This window comes from Lissotriton helveticus, chromosome 12 (genome assembly GCF_964261635.1).
Source record: "Lissotriton helveticus chromosome 12, aLisHel1.1, whole genome shotgun sequence".
NCBI lineage: Eukaryota > Metazoa > Chordata > Amphibia > Caudata > Salamandridae > Lissotriton > Lissotriton helveticus.
In genome coordinates this window covers 703,086,346-703,099,096 of record NC_136073.1, presented here as the reverse complement: position 1 = coordinate 703,099,096, position 12,751 = coordinate 703,086,346, and the positions used below count along the sequence as shown (strand labels likewise).

Here is a 12,751-nt window from a genome sequence, read left to right as displayed (position 1 = left end):
CGGTAAGCACAGAGGCCTAGATCTACAAATCCTTCATAGGAATGCATTAGAAATAATTCGGCATAACAGGCGTCAGTAACGCAGTAGGTACTTCCATATATTCTCCACTTGAACGTGACACTATAACAAATAAAATGTACTAGGTACACTGCACTCGTAAAACTGTAGTGTTAGCTTTATTTGTGAAACGAGAGAGGGTCATATTATCAGCCCTTGGCGACAAAATGATTGCCACTTTATCGGCAGCAAACTGCCGCTAAAGAGGCCATAATAGGTTTGATAATATGCTCTAAAGAATTCCAATAGAAACTCATGTTACATGTGTAGGACATCTGACATGACCTTCGATTGAAATTCCATAGGCATATTATCAAACTAATTATCGCCACTTTAGCGACACTTTTCTGCCGATAAAGTGGCAATCATTTTGTCACCCAGGCTTGATATTATCGCCCAGAATGCGTAGTGTACAGCAGCTTCTCTGTTAAATCTATAATTACCTCCGAGCAGTGACAAGGCGGAGCACTATGAGTCTCATCTAAACAAGGCTGGGAATATTCAGAAAGAGACTTTCAAAATCTTAGCTGAGCTGAGTAAGAAACCGGAAAGCTCAGAAACTATCATAGATTATAATACCCTTCAGGGAGACTTCCTAGAAAAAGTGGAAAACATCATCCTGGAAATAAAAAGTAACACGGTGAATGGACTTGTCCTACACCCTGATTCTCATAACTCCACGGACCGTACTATCATGGAGTTTCCAGAGATAGATGCGTTGAGTTTGGAGCAATTGATGGGTAGAACTAAATCTGGTACCCCAGCTGACCCGTGCCCCCCTAGTGTATTCCGCTTGGCACGTCCCATTTTGGAGGAGCGTATTATCTCCCTCCTTAATGGATCTTAAGAAACGGGGGATCTACCTGTCAGGAAGCGCGTGTTAGGCCTCTATTGAAGAAACCCGGTGACGATCCTGCGGTCTTGAAGAACTATAGACCAATCTCCCAGCTGCCTTTTCTTTCCAAGATCTTAGAACAGCACGTCCTGAAGTTTTTATCCCTTCACGTGGAGTTTCATGATCTACTCCACGAGCGACAGGCAGGGTTTTGAGCACATCACAGCACCGAACTGGTGATGCTTTCGGTGCTGGATGAGCTAAGAGGCATGGCTGACATCAAGAAATCGAGCGCCCTGATTCTTTTAGATCTGTCAGCGGCGTTCGATACTGTCAACCATGCCATGCTCCTGGAAAGACTTGACAACTTCGGGGTTAAAGGTGTGGCTTTTAAGTGGCTGAAATCCTTTCTTTCGGGAAGGACACAGAGGATACAACTGGGGGATCTGACATCAGATGTGGGGACCTTAGGGTGTGGGATGCCCCAGGGCTCCGCACTGTCCCCACTGCTGTTCAACTTATATCTTCAGCCTCTGATTGTGTCTCTGGCCAGCATGGGCTGCAGAGTTTTTAATTATGCTGACGATACTCAGCTTGTGCTGAGTATCGATAACACTGAGGCCGTGCAGACCCAAGTACAGAATATTCTGAGGTACACGGTCGGGTGGATGACGGGAAATCTGCTGAAGATCAACCCAGACAAGACTGAGGCATTGGTAATTCCATCGACCACCTCACCTTGGAGCGATCTTTACTGGCCACAGGAGTTAGGTCCAACCCCAAAGCCGAGTGCAATTGTAAAGCGTTTGGGGATTAAGCTGGACTGTGATTTGTCAATGGGCAGCCAAATCTCCTCTGTCGTTGGGAGCTGCACGAATATCATCAGGCAGCTACGTAAGCTAGCCCTCGTTCTTTCTCAGGCCATGTTGCGAACAATCGTAGCGGCAACCATTATCTCAAGACTAGATTATGGGAATGCCCTCTATCTAGGCCTCCCAAAAACTCTGACAAATAGACTGCAGGTCGTGATGAACGACGCGGCGCAACTGATTTTTAGACTCCCTGAAGGACTAAAGCTTCTCCCCTATTGCAGAGCCTACATTGGCTCCCCATAAAAGAGAGGGTAGAGTTTAAGAGTCTATTCACGGCCCATAAGGCAATTTATGGCCATGCACCTGCCTATATCAAAGACCGTTTGGATGTGTACAGCCCAAAAAGAACACTTAGATCCTCTGATTCTCAGCTGCTGATCTGTCCTCGGTACAGATTGGTGACTAAGGGAGGGAGAGCCTTCTCTGTGTTGCTCCCTCAGTTAAGGAATAAGCTGCCGGAGGCTCTACGCAGAGAGGTGAATCTTCTGAGGTTCAGAAAGTCCTTAAAGACAGTTTGGGAGGGCTTTGGGTGCATTGTAGGCTGTTGCACTACCCCTCTGTGTTGTATGTAGTTATTGTATGAATTCCATCGATTTCCGAGCGCCTAGAGACCTGTAGGTGATTGGCGCGATATAAATCCAACATACAAATACAAATACAAATACAAATACAAATACAAATACAAATACAAATACAACAGATAGGTTACAACAGTCTGACAAACAGATCCACAACCTTATTACGCAACTTTGGAGTCACTTTTAACATGGGTAAAGTGATGCAAGGAGCTAGTAAATCCTCATCTGGTTCAACAAAAAATCTCAACTCCAGACTCTGCGACACAGTTTTATTGTTGTTTTCTCTCTCTCTCACTCTCTGTGACATCATTTCTCTTTCTCTCTTAAACTTAGACACTGCTGTCTGCTTGGACGTGTAGAAGAATTGTTGAAATGAAGTTGTCAATCTAACTGGCTGAAGTGTTTGGCCACAAGGTTTATACAACGGTAAGCACAGAGGCCTAGATCTACAAATACTTCATAGCAATGTATTAGAAATAATTCAGCATAACAGGCATTAGTAACGCAGTAGGCACTTCCATATAGACACCACTTGAATGCGGCACTATAACAAGTAAAATGTACCAGGTACACTGCACTCGTAAAACTGTAGTGTAATTTTTATTTATGAAAGGAGAGAGGGCCATATTATCAAACCTTGGCAACAAAATTATCGCCACTTTATTGGCAGCAAACTGCCGCTAAAGTGACCATAATAGGATTGATAATATGCTCTATTGAATTCCAATCGTAGCTTATGTTAGATGTGAAGGACATCTAACATGAGCTTCAATTGGGATTCCATAGAGCATATTATCAAACCCATTATCGCCACTTTAGCGACACTTTCCTGCCGATAAAGTGGCATTATTTTGTCGGCCAGGCTTGATATAATCGCTCAGAATGCGTAGTGTATAGCAGCTTCTCTGTAAAATCTATAATTACATCCGAGCAGTGACAACAAATAGGTTACAACAGTCTGACAAACAGATCCACAACCTTATTATGCAACTTTTGAGTCACTTTTAACATGGGTAAAGTGATGCAAGGAGCTAATAAATCTACGTCTGGTTCAACAAAAAATCTCAACTCCAGACTCTGCGACACAGTTTTAATGTTGTTTTCTCTCGCTCTCACGGTCTGTGACATAATTTCTCTTTCTCTCTTAACTTAGACACTGCTGTCTGCTTGGAGATATAGGAGATCAGCCCAACTTAAGTTGTGAACTCCACTTCCTAATGTGTTTGGGCGCAAAGTTTACACAACGGTAAGCACAGAGGCCTAGATCTACAAATCCTTCATAGGAATGCATTAGAAATAATTCGGCATAACGGGCGTCAGTAACGCAGTAGGCACTTCCATATATTCACCACTTGAACGTGACACTATAACAAATAAAATGTACTAGGTACACTGCACTCGTAAAACTGTAGTGTTATCTTTATTTGTGAAACGAGAGAGGGTCATATTATCAACCCTTGCCGACAAAATTATCGCCACTTTATCGGCAGCAAACTGCCGCTAAAGAGGCCATAATAGGTTTGATAATATGTTCTATAGAATTCCAATAGAAACTCATGTTACATGTGGAGGACATCTGACATGACCTTCGATTGAAATTCCATAGGCATATTATCAAACTCATTATCGCCACTTTAGCGACACTTTTCTGCCGATAAAGTGGCAATCATTTTGTCACCCAGGCTTGATATTATCGCCCAGAATGCGTAGTGTACAGCAGCTTCTCTGTTAAATCTATAATTACCTCCGAGCAGTGACAACAGATAGGTTACAACAGTCTGACAAACAGATCCACAACCTTATTACGCAACTTTTGAGTCACTTTTAACATGGGTAAAGTGATGCAAGGAGCCAGTAAATCCTCATCTGGTTCAACAAAAAATCTCATCTCCAGACTCTGCGACACAGTTTTATTGTTGTTTTCTCTATCTCTCACTCTCTGTGACATCATTTCTCTTTCTCTCTTAAACTTAGACACCGCTGTCTGCTTGGACGTGTAGAAGAATTGTTGACATGAAGTTGTCAATCTAACTGGCTGAAGTGTTTGGCCACAAGGTTTATACAACGGTAAGCACAGAGGCCTAGATCTACAAATACTTCATAGCAATGCATTGAAAATAATTCAGCATAACGGGCATTAGTAACGCAGTAGGCACTTCCATATAGTCACCACTTGAATACGGCACTATAACAAGTAAAATGTACCAGGTACACTGCACTCGTAAAACTGTAGTGTAACTTTTATTTATGAAAGGAGAGAGGGCCATATTATCAAACCTTGGCAACAAAATTATCGCCACTTTATGGGCAGCAAACTGCCGCTAAAGTGACCATATTAGGATTGATAATATGCTCTATTGAATTCCAATCGAAGCTTATGTTAGATGTGAAGGACATCTAACATGAGCTTCGATTGGGATTCCATATAGCATATTATCAAACCCATTATCGCCACTTTAGGGACACTTTCCTGCCGATAAAGTGGCATTCATTTTGTCGCCCAGGCTTGATATTATCGCTCAGAATGCGTAGTGTACAGCAGCTTCTCTGTAAAATCTATAATTACATCCGAGCAGTGACAACAAATAGGTTACAACAGTCTGACAAACAGATCCACAACCTTATTATGCAACTTTTGAGTCACTTTTAACATGGCTAAAGTGATGCAAGGAGCTAGTAAATCTACGTCTGGTTCAACAAAAAATCTCAACTCCAGACTCTGCGACACAGTTTTAATGTTGTTTTCTCTCGCTCTCACTCTCTGTGACATCATTTCTCTTTCTCTCTTAAACTTAGACACTGCTGTCTGCTTGGACGTGTAGAAGATCAGCCCAACTTAAGTTGTGAACTCCACTCCCTAATGTGTTTGGGCGCAAAGTTTACACAACGGTAAGCACAGAGGCCTAGATCTACAAATCCTTCATAGGAATGCATTAGAAATAATTTGGCGTAACGGGCGTCAGTAACGCAGTAGGTACTTCCATATATTCACCACTTGAACGTGACACTATAACAAATTAAATGTACTAGGTACACTGCACTCGTAAAACTGTAGTATTAGCTTTATTTGTGAAACGAGAGAGGGTCATATTATCAACGCTTGAAGACAAAATGATCGCCACTATATTGGCAGCAAACTGCCGCTAAAGAGGCCATAATAGGTTTGAAAATATGCTCTATAGAATTCCAATAGAAACTCATGTTACATGTGAAGGATATCTGACATGACCTTCGATTGAAATTCCATAGGCATATTATCAAACTCATTATCGCCACTTTAGAGACACTTTTCTGCCGATAAAGTGGCAATCATTTTGTCACCCAGGCTTGATATTATCGCCCAGAATGCGTAGTGTACAGCAGCTTCTCTGTTAAATCTATAATTACCTCCGAGCAGTGACAAGGCGAAGCACTATGAGTCTCGTCTAAACAAGGCTGGGAATATTCAGAAAGAGACTTTTAAAATCTTAGCTGAGCTGAGTAAGAAACCGGAAAGCTCAGAAACTATCATAGATTGTAATACCCTTCAGGGATACTTCCTAGAAAAAGTGGAAAACATCATCCTGGAAATCAAAAGTAACACGGTGAATGGACTTGTCCTACACCCTGATTCTCATAACTCCACGGACCGTACTATCATGGAGTTTCCAGAGATAGATGCGTTGAGTTTGGAGCAATTGATGGGTAGAACTAAATCTGGTTCCCCAGCTGACCCGTGCCCCCCTAGTGTATTCCGCGTGGCAGGTCCCATTTTGGAGGAGCGTATTATCTCCCTCCTTAATGGATCTTTAGAAATGGGGTATCTACCTATCAGGAAGCGCGTGTTAGGCCTCTATTGAAGAAACCCGGTGACGATCCTGCGGTCTTGAAGAACTATAGACCAATCTCCCAGCTGCCTTTTCTTTCCAAGATCTTAGAACAGCACGTCCTGAAGTTTTTATCCCTTCACGTGGAGTCTCATGATCTACTCCACGAGCGACAGGCAGGGTTTCGAGCACATCACAGCACCGAACTGGTGATGCTTTCGGTGCTGGATGAGCTAAGAGGCATGGCTGACATCAAGAAATCGAGCGCCCTGATTCTTTTAGATCTGTCAGCGGCGTTCGATACTGTCAGCCATGCCATGCTCCTGGAAAGACTTGACAACTTCGGGGTTAAAGGTGTGGCTTTTAAGTGGCTGAAATCCTTTCTTTCGGGAAGGACACAGAGGATACAACTGGGGGATCTGACATCAGATGTGGGGACCTTATGGTATGGGATTCCCCAGGGCTCCGCACTCTCCCCACTGCTATTTAACTTATATCTTCAGCCTCTGATTGTGTCTCTGGCCAGCATGGGCTGCAGAGTTTTTAATTATGCTGACGATAATCAGCTTGTGCTGAGTATCGATAACACTGAGGCCGTGCAGTCCCAAGTACAGAATATTCTGAGGTACACGGTCGGGTGGATGACGGGAAATCTGCTGAAGATCAACCCAGACAAGACTGAGGTATTGGTACTTCCATCGACCACCTCACCTTGGAGCGATCTTTACTGGCCACAGGAGTTAGGTCCAACCCCAAAGCCGAGTGCAATTGTGAAGAGTTTGGGGATTAAGCTGGACTGTGATTTGTCAATGGGCAGCCAAATCTCCTCTGTCGTTGGGAGCTGCACGAATATCATCAGGCAGCTACGTAAGCTAGCCCTCGTTCTTTCTCAGGCCATGTTGCGAACAATCGTAGCGGCAACCATTATCTCAAGACTAGATTATGGGAATGCCCTCTATCTAGGCCTCCCAAAAACTCTGACAAATAGACTGCAGGTCATGATAAACGACGCGGCGCGACGGATTTTTAGACTCCCTAGAAGAACTAAAGCTTCTCCCCTATTGCAGAGCCTACATTGGCTCCCCATAAAAGAGAGGGTAGAGTTTAAGAGTATTTGCACGGCCCATAAGGCAATTTATGGCCATGCACCTGCCTATATCAAAGACCGTTTGGATGTGTACAGCCCAAAAAGAACACTTAAATCCTCTGATTCTCAGCTGCTGATCTGTCCTCGGTACAGATTGGTGACTAAGGGAGGGAGAGCCTTCTCTGTGTTGGTCCCTCAGTTATGGAATAAGCTGCCGGAGGCACTACGCAGATAGGTGAATCTTCTGAGGTTCAGAAAGTCCTTAAAGACATGGCTGTTTGGGAGGGCTTTGGGTGCATTGTAGGCTGTTGCACTACCCCTCTGTGTTGTATGTAGTTATTGTATGAATTCCATCGATTTCCGAGCGCCTAGAGACCTGTAGGTGATTGGCGCGATATAAATCCAACATACAAATACAAATACAAACACAAATACAACAGATAGGTTACAACAGTCTGACAAATAGATCCACAACCTTATTACGCAACTTTTGAGTCACTTTTAACATGGGTAAAGTGATGCAAGGAGCTAGTAAATCCTCATCTGGTTCAACAAAAAATCTCATCTCCAGACTCTGCGACACAGTTTTATTGTTGTTTTCTCTCTCTCTCACTCTCTGTGACATCATTTCTCTTTCTCTCTTAAACTTAGACACTGCTGTCTGCTTGGACGTGTAGAAGAATTGTTGACATGAAGTTGTCAATCTAACTGGCTGAAGTGTTTGGCCACAAGGTTTATACAACGGTAAGCACAGAGGCCTAGATCTACAAATACTTCATAGCAATGCATTAGAAATAATTAGGCAAAACGGGCATTAGTAACGCAGTAGGCACTTCCATATAGACACCACTTGAATACGGCACTATAACAAGTAAAATGTACCAGGTACACTGCACTCGTAAAACTGTAGTGTAACTTTTATTTATGAAAGGAGAGAGGGCCATATTATCAAACCTTGGCAACAAAATTATCACCACTTTATGGGCAGCAAACTGCTGCTAAAGTGACCATAACAGGATTGATAATATGCTCTATTGAATTCCAATCGAAGCTTATGTTAGATGTGAAGGACATCTAACATGAGCTTCGATTGGGATTCCATAGAGCATATTATCAAACCCATTATCGCCACTTTAGGGAACTTTCCTGCCGATAAAGTGGCATTCATTTTGTAGCCCAGGCTTGATATTATCGCTCAGAATGCGTAGTGTACAGCAGCTTCTCTGTAAAATCTATAATTACATCCGAGCAGTGACAACAAATAGGTTACAAACATCTGACAAACAGATCCACAACCTTATTATGCACCTTTTGAGTCACTTTTAACATGGCTAAAGTGATGCAAGAAGCTAGTAAATCTACGTCTGGTTCAACAAAAAATCTCAACTCCAGACTCTGCGACACAGTTTTAATGTTGTTTTCTCTCGCTCTCACTGACATCATTTCTCTTTCTCTCTTAAACTTAGACACTGCTGTCTGCTTGGACGTGTAGAAGATCAGCCCAACTTAAGTTGTGAACTCCACTCCCTAATGTGTTTGGGCGCAAAGTTTACACAACGGTAAGCACAGAGGCCTAGATCTACAAATCCTTCTTAGGAATGCATTAGAAATAATTCGGCGTAACGGGCGTCAGTAACGCAGTAGGTACTTCCGTATATTCACCACTTGAACGTGACACTATAACAAATTAAATGTACTAGGTACACTGCACTCGTAAAACTGTAGTATTAGCTTTATTTGTGAAACGAGAGAGGGTCATATTATCAACCCTTGGCGACAAAATGATCGCCACTTTATCGGCAGCAAACTGCCGCTAAAGAGGCCATAACAGGTTTGATAATATGCTCTATAGAATTCCAATAGAAACTCATGTTACATGTGAAGGACATCTGACATGACCTTCGATTGAAATTTCATAGGCATATTATCAAACTCATTATCGCCACTTTAGCGACACTTTTCTGCCGATAAAGTGGCAATCATTTTGTCACCCAGGCTTGATATTATTGCCCAGAATGCGTAGTGTACAGCAGCTTCTCTGTTAAATCTATAATTACCTCCGAGCAGTGACAAGGCGGAGCACTATGAGTCTCGTCTAAACAAGGCTGGGAATATTCAGAAAGAGACTTTTAAAATCTTAGCTGAGCTGAGTAAGAAACCGGAAAGCTCAGAAACTATCATAGATTGTAATACCCTTCAGGGATACTTCCTAGAAAAAGTGGAAAACATCATCCTGGAAATAAAAAGTAACACGGTGAATGGACTTGTCCTACACCCTGATTCTCATAACTCCACGGACCGTACTATCATGGAGTTTCCAGAGATAGATGCGTTGAGTTTAGAGCAATTGATGGGTAGAACTAAATCTGGTTCCCCAGCTGACCCGTGCCCCCCTGGTGTATTCCGCGTGGCACGTCCCATTTTGGAGGAGCGTATTATCTCCCTCCTTAATGGATCTTTAGAAACGGGGCATCTACCTATCAGGAAGCGTGTGTTAGGCCTCTATTGAAGAAACCCGGTGACCATCCTGCGGTCTTGAAGAACTATAGACCAATCTCCCAGCTGCCTTTTCTTTCCAAGATCTTAGAACAGCACGTCCTGAAGTTTTTATCCCTTCACGTGGAGTCTCATGATCTACTCCACAAGCGACAGGCAGGGTTTCGAGCACATCACAGCACCGAACTGGTGATGCTTTCGGTGCTGGATGAGCTAAGAGGCATGGCTGACATCAAGAAATCGAGCGCCCTGTTTCTTTTAGATCTGTCAGCGGCGTTCGATACTGTCAGCCATGCCATGCTCCTGGAAAGACTTGACAACTTCGGGGTTAAAGGTGTGGCTTTTAAGTGGCTGAAATCCTTTCTTTCGGGAAGGACACAGAGGATACCACTGGGGGATCTGACATCAGATGTGGGGACCTTAGGGTGTGGGATGCCCCAGGGCTCCGCACTGTCCCCACTGCTATTTAACTTATATCTTCAGCCTCTGATTGTGTCTCTGGCCAGCATGGGCTGCAGAGTTTTTAATTATGCTGACGATAATCAGCTTGTGCTGAGTATCGATAACACTGAGGCCGTGCAGTCCCAAGTACAGAATATTCTGAGGTGCACGGTCGGGTGGATGACGGGAAATCTGCTGAAGATCAACCCAGACAAGACTGAGGTATTGGTAATTCCATCGACCACCTCACCTTGGAGCGATCTTTACTGGCCACAGGAGTTAGGTCCAATCCCAAAGCCGAGTGCAATTGTAAAGAGTTTGGGGATTAATCTGGACTGTGATTTGTCAATGGGCAGCCAAATCTCCTCTGTCGTTGGGAGCTGCACGAATATCATCAGGCAGCTACGTAAGCTAGCCCTCGTTCTTTCTCAGGCCATATTGCGAACAATCGTAGCGGCAACCATTATCTCAAGACTAGATTATGGGAATGCCCTCTATCTAGGCCTCCCAAAAACTCTGACAAATAGACTGCAGGTCGTGATGAACGACGGGCGCGACTGATTTTTAGACTCCCTAGAAGGACTAAAGCTTCTCCCCTATTGCAGAGCCTACATTGGCTCCCCATAAAAGAGAGGGTAGAGTTTAAGAGTCTATGCACGGCCCATAAGGCAATTTATGGCCATGCACCTGCCTATATCAAAGATCGTTTGGATGTGTACAGCCCAAAAAGAACACTTAGATCCTCGGATTCTCAGCTGCTGATCTGTCCTCGGTACAGATTGGTAACTAAGGGAGGGAGAGCCTTCTCTGTGTTGGTCCCTCAGTTATGGAATAAGCTGCCGGAGGCACTACGCAGATAGGTGAATCTTCTGAGGTTCAGAAAGTCCTTAAAGACATGGCTGTTTGGGAGGGCTTTGGGTGCATTGTAGGCTGTTGCACTACCCCTCTGTGTTGTATGTAGTTATTGTATGAATTCCATCGATTTCTGAGCGCCTAGAGACCTGTAGGTGATTGGCGCGATATAAATCCAACATACAAATACAAATACAAATACAAATACAACAGATAGGTTACAACAGTCTGACAAACAGATCCACAACCTTATTACGCAACTTTTGAGTCACTTTTAACATGGGTAAAGTGATGCAAGGAGCTAGTAAATCCTCATCTGGTTCAACAAAAAATCTCATCTCCAGACTCTGCGACACAGTTTTATTGTTGTTTTCTCTCTCTCTCACTCTCTGTGACATAATTTCTCTTTCTCTCTTAAACTTAGACACTGCTGTCTGCTTGGACGTGTAGAAGAATTGTTGAAATGAAGTTGTCAATCTAACTGGCTGAAGTGTTTGGCCACAAGGTTTATACAACGGTAAGCACAGAGGCCTAGATCTACAAATACTTCATAGCAATGCATTAGAAATAATTCAGCATAACGGGCATTAGTAACGCAGTAGGCACTTCCATATAGACACCACTTGAATGCGGCACTATAACAAGTAAAATGTACCAGGTACACTGCACTCGTAAAACTGTAGTGTAACTTTTATTAATGAAAGGAGAGAGGGCCATATTATCAAACCTTGGCAACAAAATTATCGCCACTTTATTGGCAGCAAACTGCAGCTAAAGTGACCATAATAGGATTGATAATATGCTCTATTGAATTCCAATCGAAGCTTATGTTAGATGTGAAGGACATCTAACATGAGCTTCGATTGGGATTCCATAGAGCATATTATCAAACCCATTATCGCCACTTTAGCGACACTTTCCTGCCGATAAAGTGGCGATAATTTTGTCACCCAGGCTTGATATTATGGCCCAGAGTGCGTAGTGTACCGCAGCTTCTCTGTTAAATCTATAATTACCTCCGAGCAATGACAACAGATAGGTTACAACAGTCTGACAAACAGATCATCAACCTTATCACGCCACTTTTGAGTCACTTTTAACATGGGTAAAGTGATGCAAGGAGCTAGTAAATCTACGTCTGGTTCAACAAAAAATCTCAACTTCAGACTCTGCGACACAGTTTTAATGTTTTCTCATTCACTCTCTGTGACATCATTTCTCTATCTCTCTTATACTTAGACACTGCTGTCTTCTTGGACGTGTAGAAGATCAGCCCACCTGAAGTTGTGCATCCAGTGCCTGCAGTGTTTGACCACAAGGTTTATACAACGGTAAGCACAGAGGCCTAGATCTACAAATCCTTCATAGGAATGCATTAGAAATAAGTCGTCATAACGGGCGTCAGTAACGCAATAGGCACTTCCATATAGACACCACTTGAACGCGGCACTATAACAGAACAGTATAGGAGTCACACTGCACACGTAAAACTGAAGAGTTACCACAACTTCTAATACTTCAGCTCATATACTCACATCTACATAATTCAAAACTTTAATTTTCTTTTTTCTTTTGCAGATTACCAATCGGACACCTTTTGGAATCAATTTCACAATTTCTTTATAACATTGTTTAAGTTTTTTTGCCAGTTCTAATATAGTTATAATTGAGTTTTGTTTATATTTATTGTTTAATAAAAGTTAATTAAAAAAACTACATACTTCTTT

The 12,751-nt window shown here is 42.9% G+C and overlaps 1 long non-coding RNA gene across 1 annotated transcript; it reads left to right on the top strand.

The window, feature by feature from the left end:
• Window positions 1–4,325: 4,325 nt before the first annotated feature.
• LOC144799824 (uncharacterized) lies at window positions 4,326–12,495 on the top strand. Its single transcript, XR_013603882.1, has 6 exons — window positions 4,326–4,409; window positions 5,139–5,231; window positions 7,887–7,979; window positions 8,702–8,794; window positions 11,449–11,541; window positions 12,264–12,495. It is a non-coding gene; the product is annotated as an uncharacterized LOC144799824 (long non-coding RNA).
• Window positions 12,496–12,751: the final 256 nt, after the last annotated feature.